Source organism: Zingiber officinale, chromosome 3A (genome assembly GCF_018446385.1).
Source record: "Zingiber officinale cultivar Zhangliang chromosome 3A, Zo_v1.1, whole genome shotgun sequence".
Classification (NCBI taxonomy): Eukaryota; Viridiplantae; Streptophyta; class Magnoliopsida; order Zingiberales; family Zingiberaceae; genus Zingiber; species Zingiber officinale.
The window spans coordinates 144,084,674-144,096,223 of record NC_055990.1 but is presented as its reverse complement, the minus strand read 5'-3'; positions in this window follow the sequence as shown (position 1 = coordinate 144,096,223).

The window sequence follows — 11,550 nt, the reverse complement described above, 5'->3', positions numbered from 1 at the left end:
AGTTTCAAGCAACATAGGAACATTAGTTTACTTCATATCTTTTCTTCAAGAAGATCATAAGTATCTTAGGCTTGATTTAAACTTTCCTAGGGTTCAAGTCTTAACATGGCCGAAACATCTTATACATAAAAATTATAGTTCAATTTAACCTAAGATCATGGCATGTCATATTAGCTTCCTATCTTGTCTTATGAAAATCATAGCATGCTAAACTTTTAGGTTTTAAGCCCTTTTAGGCCCTCAACTCTATCATAGCCGAAAGTTCATGAAGATGGAATCAAGTTTAAATTAACATACAAGTGGGAAAAACATCAACAACACCATCTACCATAAGGTACATATCATAAGGATAAGAGAACATGTTTTGTTTTAGGTCTAGAGTTCTTTTCTAGTTCTTTTGTTCTTTCTTGGCCGAAAGTCTAAGCCCATAAACTTATGTTCTAACAAAACATTCCAGCATGAAAATATTAGTCTAACCCCCTTATCATCAATTACATATCATAGGAAACATCATGAACTTACCTAGTTGGTTTTCAAGTTCTTAAAACCTTTCTTATTTTTGTTTTGGGCCGAAACCCTCATGAAACAAACATAGGTTTTTTTCTAGCAATATATTTACATGACAATCGTAGAGCTATTGTACCACAGGTGAGGGGAACTTACATCCTTTCGCTTGTGGTTTTTCTTTCTTAAGAGAAGAATATCCTAGGAGCTAAGCAAGGAAGGAGCTTCTTCTTCTTGTGTCTCCTTTGGTTTCCTTTGCTTGGAAGGGCTAGAACTTGAAGACTTCTTCTTGAAAATTAGTTTTCTTGGAGAAGAAACTTGACCTAGTGTTCGGATCAAGGAGAGGGAAGACCTCTTAGTCTCGGTGAAGAAGAGAAAAGGAGGAAGGAGGAGGAAGAAGGAGAAAATGAGGGATTTACTTTCTCATTTTTCTATTTATTCACCATGAGGGGAATTTATGCCTTCATTTACTCCCTTCCTTAACTCTCCCATGTCACTTCCCTTGGTTCTCACAAGAATGAGAAGAGGGAGAAGTGAGGAAGGCAACTTGTCTTCTTCTTGTTCCTTCTCTTAACCAAGAGGAAAAAGAGGTAAGCAAATTTGGTTTTCTCTTGCTTCTTGCTTTATTTTCTTTTTCTCTCCTTTAACTAACATTTTCATCTCTTCCTATCCATATGTTACTCTCTATCCTAGTGGTGATCATGCCATAAATCTTTCTCCATTGTATGTGAGAGGTTCAAGGTTCAAGGTTCAATCCTTGACCTTCTCCTCTTATCATATTATTATATATCATTATTTTTTTTTTCTTTCTCCTTCTCTTATTTCTGAGTTCTAGTAGAAATAATTACTTATGTACTTATAGAAAATCGTGGGTGTTACAATCGTCATGTCGGACTAAGTCCACCTGCAGGGTTTAACATGACAATCTTTATGAGCTCATCTTGGGGACATTATCAACCTAGATTACTAGGACACAGTTTCCTTCTATAATCAACAACACACACTATAAGTAATATCATTTCCCAATTTATCGAGCTTATTGATTTATCGAACTAAATCTCACCCATTGATAAATTAAAAAAATAAATATCAAATATATGTGCTTGTTATTATATTAGGATTAAGAGTACACACTTCCATAATAACTGAGGTCTTTGTTCCTTTATAAAGTCAGTATAAAAGAAACGACCTCTAATGGTCCTACTCAATACACTTTAAGTGTACTAGTGTAATCATATAGTTAAGATAAACTAATACCTAATTACACTACGACCTTCCAATGGCTTGTTCCTTTCCATTTTGGTCGTGAGCTACTGTTTATAATTTATAAGGTACTGATAACATCATCTTCTGTATGTGACACCACATACTATGTTATCTACAATATAAATTAATTGAACAACTACAGCAAATGTAGATAATTTGACCAAATGTGATTCTTTATTCAAAATAAATGTTTACAAAAGCTTAGGCTTTCAGTATACACTCTAACAATCTCCCACTTATACTAATGACTAAGCTGCCATATCTTCTGCCATACATCTGATTCCCATTCCCTCCACATGCCGATCGAAAACTTTTGCCGGAGGGGCCTTAGTGAAAGGATCTGCCAGGTTATTTGCTGATGCAATCTTGGCGATGACAACTTCTCCACGCTTCACGATATCTCGTATCAGGTGGTACTTGCGCTCTATATGTTTACTTGCCTTATGGGCTCGTGGTTCCTTCGAGTTTGCAACTGCACCACTATTATCACAATAAATTGTGATGATTTTGGGCAAACCAGGAATCACATCTAAGTCCATTAGAAAGTTCCTGAGCCATACTGCTTCTTTAGCTGCCTCAGAGGCTGCTACATACTCTGCTTCCATGGTTGAGTCCGAAATGTATTTCTGCTTAACACTCCTCCATGCTATGGCTCCACCTCCTAAAGTAAACATATAGCCTGATGTAGACTTACTGTTGTCCCTATCTGATTGGAAATCTGAATCCGTGTAACCCACAGGGAGCAAATCGTCTGCTTGGTAAACTAGCATATAATCTCTAGTCCTTCTCAGGTACTTTAATATATGCTTTACCGCAGTCCAATGTCCTTGTCCAGGGTTACTCTGATATCTGCTAACCTTGCCCACAGCAAAACAGATATCAGGTCTCGTACATAGCATTGCATACATTACGCTTCCTACAGCCGAAGCATAAGGAACTGCTTTCATGTCCTCTATCTCCTTTGATGTCTTCGGAGACATCTCTTTAGATAGAGCTATTCCATGCCTAAAAGGTAAGAAACCTTTCTTGGAATCCTGCATGCTAAAATGAGCAAGGATTGTATCTATATATGAAGCTTGGGACAGACACAACATTCTTTTCTTGCGATCCCTTATTACTTTGATCCCAAGAATGTGTGCACACTCTCCTAAGTCCTTCATATCAAATTGTTTGGACAACCATACCCTTACGTCTGATAATACCTTGACATTGTTGCCAATTAACAAAATATCATCTACGTATAGTACAAGAAATACCACCACATTTTCGTTACACTTCTTATATACACAAGACTCATCCGGACTTTGAATAAATCCATATGACTGGATTACTTCATTAAACCGGATGTTCCAAGATCTTGAAGCTTGCTTCAGTCCATAAATGGACCGATTGAGCTTGCACACTAGATGCTCTTTGCCTTTTTCAATGAACCCTTCTGGTTGCTTCATATGGATGTTCTCTTCAAGACTTCCATTAAGGAAAGCTGTCTTGACATCCATTTGCCAAATCTTATAATCCATATGAGCAGTAATGGATAAGAGTATCCGGATAGAGTTAAGCATGACTACCGGTGAAAAGGTTTCCTCATAATCGATTCCCTCTTTCTGAGTGTACCCTTTCGCAACAAGCCTAGCTTTGAAGGGTTCTACCTTCCCGTCTGTCCCTCTTTTCCTTTTGTAGATCCACTTGCATCCAACGGCTTTTACACCATCAGGTGGTTCTACGAGCTTCCAGACCTTATTAGAGTACATAGACTCTATTTCAGAATTTATTGCCTTTTGCCAAGATACTGCATCTATATCTTGGAGTGCTTCGTCATATGTTCGGGGATCAGGTTCATGTTTACCCGGGATCAAGTCCGAAGACTCTCCCAAAAACATAAATCTATCAGGCTGCTTTACAATCCTCCCACTACGACGAGGCACTGTCTGTGGTTGTATATCATGTGTGACACGTGTTGCAGTCTCTTGTGGTACTTCATCTTGTACTGTTGGTACTAAGGTAGACTTATCCTCTCTAAGTTCTTCTAAAATAACTTTGCTACTGGGCTTGTGATCCATTATATAGTCTTCTTCTAAAAACTTGGCATTGGTGCTAACAATGACCTTCTGGTCTTTAGGACTATAAAATAAACCACCTTTCGTTCCTTTGGGATACCCCACAAACACGTAAACTTTTGTACGAGATTCTAACTTATCAGCATCTGGTTTCAGCACATGTGCTGGACTACCCCAAATCCGAATATGTCTTAGACTGGGCTTTCGCCCATTCCACAATTCTGTGGGAGTAGAAGAAACTGATTTAGAAGGTACTAAGTTCAGAATGTACACTGCTGTTTCCATAGCGTATCCCCAAAACGAATTTGGTAATTCTGAGTAACTCATCATCGATCTAACCATCTCCATAAGAGTCCTATTCCTTCGTTCTGCCACACCATTCTGTTGGGGTGTACCAGGTGCAGACAGTTGGGATTGAATCCCGGCCTCTGATAAGTAATTCCTAAACTCTCCTAAGAGGTATTCGCCACCACGATCAGACCGTAGTGTCTTGATACTTTTACCTAGTCGTTTCTCCACATCAGCCTTGTACTCTTTGAACTTATCAAAGCACTCGGACTTACGGTGCATTAGGTAAATATATCCGTATCTTGAATAATCGTCTATGAAAGAGACAAAATATTCAAAACCTCCTCTTGCCTGGACAGATATAGGACCACATAAATCAGAGTGAACCAATTCTAACACTTCTTTGGCTCTATACCCCTTGGCCTTAAAAGGCCTCTTGGTCATTTTACCTTCTAAGCAAGATTCACAAGTTGGAAAATTTTCCAACTCTAACGAACCCAAAAGTCCATCGGTCATAAGCCTCTGAATCCCACTTAAGTTAATATGACCAAGCCTTAGATGCCAAATATATGCTTGGTTCATTTCCGAAGGTTCTTTTCTCTTATTAGAGTTAGAAGATAAGTTATAAATTTCCTTGTTTTGCTTTGTGGGAGAAATTAGATTTAAAGTATACAAATTGCCTACTAATGCACCAGAACAGATAATCACTTTATTTCTCTTAATAATTACATCATTACTAAAAGAAACTGAATATCCATCCAAAAACAGTTTAGAAACTGAAATTAAATTCTTTCTAAAACTGGGTACATAAAGATAATTTTTTAAAACCAAATTTTTATTTCTATTAAAAGATAAGTAGACATCTCCCACTGCAACAGCCGCCACCTTAGTAGCATTGCCCATGTAGACGGTAATCTCTCCTTCAGTTAGTCGTCGGGTTTCCTGTAACCCCTGCAAGGAATTGCAGATATGATCAATGGCTCCTGTATCTACACACCAGGTGCTGGTAGATAACACCGCTAAACATGTTTCAACAACTAGAGCATGAGATATACCTTTGTTGTTCTGATTCCTACGAGGACAGTCCGCCTTCCAATGCCCTGATTGCTTGCAGATGAAGCACTTGCCCTTCGGCTTCTTCACTCCAGCTTTAGGTCCTGTACTCTGAGATTTATTCACTTTCTTTGCTGAACTAACTTGTTTCTTCTTCTTCTTTCCTTTCGGTTTAGAAGTAGAACCATTTTCAGCATAGTGAATATGAGAATTGTGACGAAACAATCCTTCTGCTGCCTAAAGTTCTGTCAGTAGTTCCGCCAATGAATATACCCTTTTGTTCATATTGTAATTCAGGCGGAATTGCTCAAAACTTCTAGGTAGTGTTTGGAGGATCATATCGATCTGGGTTTCCCCATCAATTTCTCCTCCAAGGATCTGTATTTCGTTCAAATAAGCCATCATCTTTAGGATATGATCCCTCACAGGAGTACCCTCTTGCATGGTGGCTGTCATTATCTTTCTCATGGCTTCTTGCCTAGAAGCCCGATCCTGATGACCAAAGAGTTTCTTGAGATTGTTCATAATATCATAGGCTGTTGGTAAATCTTGATGCTGATGTTGCAATACATTTGACATTGAAGCTAAAATGTAACACCGTGTCATCTCATCTGCTTTTACCCATTTCCTATGATATTCAATCTCCTCTTGGGTAGATTCCCCAGTGAGTGCATCAGGACAAGGTTCAGTCAGTACAAACTTATAGCTTTCAGTAGTAAGAACAATGTCCAGGTTCCTTTTCCAATCTATGTAGTTAGGACCAGTAAGTCTATTCTGTTGTAGTATGATGGACAGTGGGTTGAAAGTCATCCTAAGAATCACAAATAACTTTTGGTCAGAACTCTAAATTTAGAATAATATTGATTCCTCAAACAATACTATTTTAAATTAACCAACGCCTCAATAACACCGTGAATTTTATATGTCACGATAGTGTGGACGTATACAAATTCAGCATTTGTAAAAGGAGGGTTTAACCCATTAATTTTATTATCTTGTCAACCTAACCTTTTGACAAATAAAATTAATAGTTGGTATCCTTTGGTCACACAAATAATAGCAGTGACTCCGATGGGGAGGATACTATTAAACATGCCTAAGTGTATATCATTACTTGACACTAAGTCCATTAATAAGATTGTGCCCCTTCCGATGGGGAAGATCACACGCTCTTAATTAACTTCCTATAGTCATCCAAAATGAAAGTTTGTTCTAGTGATCCACAAACAAGCTCATCCGATATGGAGGAAGGCACTCAGAGCCAACGCGCAAGCTTGTTTGCGTCACTTACAAACCAGTAATGGAGACCATGGAATTTATTTAAAATTCCTCTCCCACTTAGATATTTATAAATGAGGAATTTTAACTATGCTAGCCTACTAGACTTGTATACTAACATGCACACACAACACAATATAAAAGCAATAAATGAAAAACTAATTTTCAACTATTATGGCTTTTATCAATTGTTGTCCTCCGTGTGTCGCCAACCCTAGCTGCTGCCATCTTTGGCCACCGCCACCGGGTCTAGTTGTCGCATCCATCTTGCTCCTTGTTTCGCTGCGCCTCTGGTCCTCAAAAGGTTCCACGCCTTGCAAGATTCGATCCGTGACATAAATAGAATTTTACACTTTTCAATCCTATATTCCTCGAAGGAATGTACATGTAAACTAGATCGAACATAAAATAAAATTTTACATTCATCGATCCTATATTCCATAAAAGGAATGTATATGTAACTAGATCAAAAATAAAATCCTAATAAAAACTAAATACAGCTCCTGCTATATTTTATAATACAATCATGCACACACATATAATTGCCCTTGACATGTCCACGGGTCCAGTCACACACATAAAGAAAACTATAAGCCATAATAATTGGATCCTGCATCCACAAAGTTAGCACATCCTACTATTAACTTGCCTAAATTATGTATGACATGTGCATAATTAAACTAATACCAAATACACAGAGGTAAAACCCTAGCTCTGATACCAATTGTTGGTTTCTACTCGGAAAACCTAGAGGTTCCACTGTATAAAAATTTTGTACAAAGGTCTGAACCTTTTCCTAGCTACCATGTGTTCTTTTAAATTAAATTTTGGATCGCCTGCGGAACTTAACACGTTTGATCCAAAACTTAATCTATTTGTTCTTTTAGGTTTTGACTTGGATCTCCTACGGAACTTAACACGTTTGATCCAAATCACCTAAGTTATTAATTCCATTAAATATTAATTTCCATAATTGGTTCCCAGTACTGACATGGTGAGGCACATGACCTTCTTGGATATGGGAACAACCACCACCGACTAGACAAAACCTTTAAAGGAAAGCTAATATTTAATTTCCTAAAATAACTTTAGGTTAATCGAAAGGAACAATCAAATCACAAGGAAAAGAAATAAACATAAGAACACTACATCGAAAATAAATTCGAAATACTAGAATGTAAGCCTCTTGTATTTGGTATTATTTCCAAAAATAACTAGTATGATGCGGAAAGGAAAAATTACTAGTTATACCTTTTAGAAAGACCTCTTGATCTTCTACCGTATTCCTCTTCTAACCTCGGACGTTGTGTGGACAACGATCTTCCGAGATGAGAATCCACCAAAGCACCTTCTTCTTCTCCTAGCTAGGTTCGGCCAAAACAAGAGCTTTACCAAGGATGAAGAAAATCACCAACCAAGCTCCAAGGGATGCAAGCTTTCTCTCCTTCTTCTTCTTCTTCTCCAAGTAGTATCCGACCACCACAAGAGCTCCAAGCCAAGAGAGAGGTTTCGGCCACCACAAAGTGGAAGAGAGGAAGAGGATGGCCGGCCACACCAAGGAATAAGAGAGGGAGAAAAATAATAGAGGTTGTCTCATGAAGGCACCCCAACCCCTTCTTTTATATTCCTTAGCCTTGGTAAATTAGGAAATTTAATTACAATAAAATTTCCTTAATTTTCCTTGACATGAATTAATTGAGAAAAATAAAATAAAATTTCCCAATTAAACTTATAATGGTCGGCCACATCATAGAGAGACAAATTAGACAAGTTTCAATCAACAAATTAAAACTTCCTAATTTGTTTCCGAAAATTTTTAAAAAAAAATTTCTCTTCAAAAATCCCTTCATGGTTGATAAAAAGAAATTTCTATAATTTTAATTTTTCAACATGTGAATAATTTTTAAAGAGAAAATAAAATATCTTTCCAATCTACAAATTAAAATTAAGAGAGATATTTTGTAGATCTTTTTAAGAGAGATATTTTAATTTTAATTCTCTTTAATAAATTATATCTTCCACATAATAAAAATTAAAATTAAAAAACTTTTTAATTTCATTAAGGCCGACCCCTTCTAGCTTGGGTTCAAGCTAGGGCTGGCCACCCATAAACCATTCTTAGGCCGGCCCTAGCTTGATTCCCAAGCTAGCTTGGTCGGCCCCCTTTAGGTGGGTATAGAAGGTGGGTATAGGTGAGTATAGTACTCTATAAATAAGAGGCTACGATAGGGACCGAGAGGAGGAATTGGTTTTGGTCTCCCGATAAAATTAAGCATCCCGTGTTCGCCCGGAACACACAACTTAATTTTATCAATAATAATTCATTCCACTAGAGAACTATTATTGAACTACCGCACCAATCCCAAATTACATTTTTGGGCTCCTTCTTATTATGAGTGTGTTAATCTCCCTGTGTTTAAGATGTCGAATGTCCACTAATTAAGTGAGTTACTGACAACTCATTTGATTAATATCTTAATACAAGAATAGTACCACTCAACCTTATCGTCATGTCGGACTAAGTCCACCTGCAGGGTTTAGCATGACAATCTTTATGAGCTCATCTTGGGGACATTATCAACTTAGATTACTAGGACACAGTTTCCTTCTATAATCAACAACACACACTATAAGTAATATCATTTCCCAACTTATCGAGCTTATTGATTTATCGAACTAAATCTCACCCATTGATAAATTAAAGAAATAAATATCAAATATATGTGCTTGTTATTATATTAGGATTAAGAGTACACACTTCCATAATAACTAAGGTTTTTGTTCCTTTATAAAGTCAGTATAAAAGAAACGACCTCTAATGGTCCTACTCAATACACTCTAAGTGTACTAGTGTAATCATATAGTTAAGATAAACTAATACCTAATTACACTACGACCTTCCAATGGCTTGTTCCTTTCCATTTTGGTCATGAGCTACTGTTTATAATTTATAAGGTATTGATAACATCATCTTCTATATGTGACACCACATACTATGTTATCTACAATATAAATTAATTGAAAAACTACAACAAATGTAGATAATTTGACCAAATGTGATTCTTTATTCAAAATAAATGTTTACAAAAGCTTAGGCTTTCAGTATACACTCTAACAGGAAGTATCAAGATGAAAATCCCCTAGTGGCGGTGTCGGGGGAAGTGATGATTGCCATTGCAGGGGCCACTCTACCTCATGGGGGAATCGAATGAAGAAGAATTTGCTCCTCCAGTTCGTTTCAGAAGGCTGTAGGGGGGAGAAAAAAGCAGTTCGGAGGCGCGGTTGGAAGCGGAATGAGCCTTCTTCCTGCTGTCGAAGGGTGAAGAAGCAGTGGAACAAAGGGGTAGACCAGGATAACTCACATACGTCGCAGAGTACTACAAATCCACAGAGGATCCTTATAGAGTTCGGTGTCAGTTGACCTAGGCGAATTTTGAAGTAGCGGCACACATAAGAAAAGAAGGGGTGAAGAGGTAGACGGAGGCCGACTACAAATTGTTCTTTAAAGAAGGTGCAATATCCATCTGGAGGAGCGAAAAATTAGTGCACTCCAGTGGGGATGATCACATGTGCGTTATCTTCCACTCCGTAGGTAAATTTCAGATCATCCCAGTCTAGCTCGTCGAAAGTGGATGAGCCAGGAAAATACATCGCCGCCAGAGAAGACAGATAGGAGGAGGATGCCATGAGAAAAGAAATAGAAGGAGAAGAGGTCAAGTGGGAAGCTATTGACGCAAAAACAAAGATTCAGGAGTAGTAATGGATTCAACAGGGAGGAAGAAGAAGACGTGAATAGTCTGGAGGCAAAAGCGAGAGGAGATTATTTATAGCCGCTGGGCGGAGGGGCAATTTAGTCAGTTATCATCCACCAGTCCACAACAATTGGTGGGAGCAAAGAGGGCCGATGGATCTTCTTTGAAAATAACGCCCAAGGGTATATCTGGAAAAGTGTCGACGCGAAGTACAAGGAACTATGTTTCGGGAAAAGGCACGACGGTTATAAGTATCTTATGAACTCTTAACCCTCGTTTTCCCGCTCTGGTCTTAACCCTGACCTTCCCGCTCGGGCATTATCCTGTATGGGATTAAATTGGAAAAAGCAGATCGGGGAGTGTGGCTAAGCCAGGCGGTCAGCAGGGAAAGGAGAGTGAAACAGGTCAGGGTAAGGAAGTGAATCCCGACCGAGGTCAGCTAACACTTGAACCAGAAGGTCGAAGTACACCTCCTTATTGCCACTGTCCATACCGGTCGGGAAACATACAAAGTAATAAGAAACTAATTAGCTAAGGGGAGTTCAAAAACAAGCAGCCATGTCATAACATATCACACAAGAGGTAAAGGGTACTATATGCTAACAAGTCCTGACATACGAGAATCGTCGACAATGTTTTAGTTACATAGACACACATCAAAGTTCAGCATACAGTGCCACATCAAGGCTCAGTATCAGCAGGAGGCTCGGGGAGGAGAAATAAGTCGTCGTCATCCTTGAAGGTAGGATACGACCCTACAGGAAGATCATTCATTAGGCGAGCAGTGTCTAAGAAGTTTTCCGAAGGGGTGAAGTGAAGCAGACCCTGCTCAAACATTTGACGAGCCCCGCCAGCCGCACCGCAGCATAGCATTAAGTTCATCAAACCTCCTATCTTCCTTAGAAAGAAAGGGGAGGTGACGTAAGATAGCCTGTATGCTCTTAGACGACCAGCTTCGCTTGCCTGATAATCTGCCAGCTCTGTTCGGGCCTTCTCAGCATCGGCTTGGGCCAAAGCCAGGTCTTTTTGACTCTGGGAAGCATTCGCCTGAGCATTCAAAAGATCGGTCTGCAGCGATTTGATGGTAGTTTGGCTGGCTTCCCAACGACTCTGGATAGCCTGTTCCCGGTTGACGCTAGAGGCTAGTTGACCCTGAACGTCTGTTAGGTTTTTATGAAGAGTCTCTCGAGTTTCTTGTAGACTCTTCAGATCAGAAGATAAAGTGGTCAACCAGGCGTCCTTCTCATCCAATTCAACCACGAGCGAGCGACGCCACTCTCCCTCAGAGGCCATCTTGGACTCGCTGGTCTCTAGAGCTGCCTTCAAAGTCTTTATTTTGTCAAAAGGTGCAT